The sequence below is a fragment of the Rhinolophus hipposideros genome, assembly GCF_964194185.1.
Source record: "Rhinolophus hipposideros genome assembly, chromosome: 1".
Taxonomy (NCBI): domain Eukaryota; kingdom Metazoa; phylum Chordata; class Mammalia; order Chiroptera; family Rhinolophidae; genus Rhinolophus; species Rhinolophus hipposideros.
In genome coordinates, this window is record NC_138047.1 from 37,638,181 (window position 1) to 37,640,913 (window position 2,733).

Consider the following 2,733-nt stretch of genomic DNA (forward strand, 5'->3'; position numbering starts at 1 on the left):
AAAGTTTAGAAAGGCTCTGGCAGAAAAGCTGTCGGGGGCAGAGTCTGGAGCAGACAACTGCACTCATCTTTAGATTAGCTTTTTCTAGGCAAGGGGGAGTCAGTGAGGCAGGTATGAGGGCTGACATCATTTCGTGGGATCTGGTCTAAGATAATGTTATCAACGGAGTCGACTCAGACTCAGCCACAGCAGCCTGGGGCTTTATGCGTCACCAGTAAAAACTGCAAGGGAATTGCAAATTGGATTCCAGTGTACAGGTGCCTAAGGATTAAGAAATTGCCCTGTTCAGGTTAGGATTCTGCTAATTAAACAGATTAACAAGGCATATGTAGCATTGAGAAAGGGAAAAAAAACAGAGTTCTTAAGTCAGTCACAGAGGGGAAAAAACAAAGAGAAAACAGCTGACTATCAGATGGATCGAACTGCAAACTAAGTCTAATTACAGGTGTCTAGATAGCGAGTTACGTGGCGAGTCAAACTGCAAAGGAGCTAAATCTAATTACGTTATTGATTCCCGAATTTCACCCTTACACGTTAGCTATAGCTATTGAACTCTGATATTACTATTTTTTCAGTGGCATCGTATTCATTACCAATTTCTATTCGGTTGACTACTGATGTATTTTAATCTGAATTTATTGCTAACGGTAAAATACTGCCTTGGTTATTTTCAGATCCTCTTTATCTTTCTCCTGTTCTTGCTCATACTTCCTCCAAGCAACAACTTCATGTGCTCTCGGCTCAGATTCTACTTCAAAAATTTCATCTCTTGCAGAAAAGAGGTCTCTCCAGCCTATAATTCCCACGGCCATGCTGGGACAGGCCTCATTAATTGTTTTTCCATTTTCATCAAACATTAAGCATACTTTCACCCAACTCTTTCCCGCAACCATAATTGAGCCTTTCCTCAAAGTTCCTCTTTGAATTGTTGCTGTAATAACAGGACCTCTTCCTTTGTGAGATTCTATTACTGTTCTTCCCACTGGACCAGTGGGGTCTGCTTTCAATTCCAACACTTCTGCAAGAATAATTGTTTCCTCTGCCAAAGCCATCAGATTATCACCCATAAGTGCAGAGACATGCACTGCTTTAATGTCGCCTCCATAATCCTCGCACGCCACATCATAAGCTGGCAGTTCTTTTTCCACTTTTTCAGGATCAGCCTCAGTTTTGTCACATTGATTTTTGGCAAGAACAATGGGCACTTGAGCATCTCTGGCACGCTGAATAGATTCTAGTTTGTTTCATCACTCCTTCATCTGCAGCTACAACCAATAGGACAATGTCAGTGACCTGAGCACCTCTGGCTCTCATGGCTGAGAAAGCAACATGTCCTGGAGTGTCAGGAAAGACGGTTTTTTCCCCAGAAGGTGGAAAGACAAGAAAAGCACCCATGTGCTAAGTGATGTCTCCAGCTTCCTTTGCTGCCACTTGAGTTTTTCCGCAATTTGTCAAGTAATGAGGTCATTTTCCCCTTGATCAACATGGCCCATGATAGTGACAACTGGGAGCCTTGGAGAAAGCTGGATCTGTCTGCGGCCTTCTCACAGCACCTTTATTTTCTCTGACTTTGTCCTGTTTTCATTTGCTCCATTTTAACTTCATCCCTGCCTTCTTTACCACTCCTTTGATCCAGACTTCATCTAAATGCAAATCTGCTTCTAGTGAATCTATGTTGATAGTAGTACTCAGTAAAGCTTTATATACACAATCAATGTCTTTTTCCATTACTCTGGCCAGTTCCTCAACAGTCATTCCAATCCATACCTCTACCTCCTTTTTAGATTTTGTTGAAGATAACTAAGATTTCCATGATCCTTCTCCCCTTTTGCTACTAGAAGCCTATATTGAGATAACGCAGCCCCAAAGAGTGCATCTGTTTCCCAGGACCAGGCGTACAGCTGAGCCATCCACACCGGGTAAGCAGATGAAAACACATGACTCCACTGTGCTGACGTTTTTCTTTGATTCAGGCTATGCAGCTGCCTACAAATAGTGTGAAATCGTAGCAAGTGCTCCACTTTCAGTATCATCTGGTTCATGTTTCTCTTGCTACTTATTCCAAGCCCCTCATTTTATAGAAAAGGAAAATGTGAGTCCAGAGAGCTCAAAAACACTTCTCCAGTGTCATGCCTCTAGTTAATGACAGTCAGGACTAGAATGCAGGCTTTCTGACTCCCAATTCGGTGTTCTTTCACATCTAGAATATTCATGGAATCTGAAAAAGGATGTTGGAAATATGTAGTTGCATTAGTGGAATGTCTGAATGTAAGAGTTGGAAGCCTTGGGACTTGTTTAGCTCCTACATAAGGCCTGGAGCATCTGGATTCCGAGTCTAGGCAGAGATCGCCGGGACAAGGCATTCTTTTGAACAAATGTTCCTAAGGATAGTGGGTATCCTCATGAAAAACAATGAAGACGGGGCCCTTACCTCACAACGTATACAAAAGTTAACTCAAAATGGGTCAAAGATCTAAACATAAGAGCTAAAACTATAAAAGTCTCAGAAGAAAACATAAGGGGATATCTTCATGACATTGGATTGGTCAATGATTCTTGAATATTACACAAAAAGTAGAGGTGACAAAAGAAGAAATAGATAAATTGAACTTCATCAAAATTAAAAATTTCCTACATGAGGGGCCAGCCCGCTGGCTCAGGCGGTTGGAGCTCCATGCTCCTAACTCCGAAGGCTGACGGTTCGATTCCCACATGGGCCAGTGGGCTCTCAAC

General features: G+C 42.3%; 1 pseudogene across 1 annotated transcript; it reads right to left on the minus strand.

The window, feature by feature from the left end:
* Positions 1 to 641: 641 nt before the first annotated feature.
* Positions 642 to 2,042, minus strand: LOC308499152 (translation initiation factor IF-2, mitochondrial-like; annotated as a pseudogene). The gene has a single exon. The product of its transcript is annotated as a translation initiation factor IF-2, mitochondrial-like (transcript).
* Positions 2,043 to 2,733: the final 691 nt, after the last annotated feature.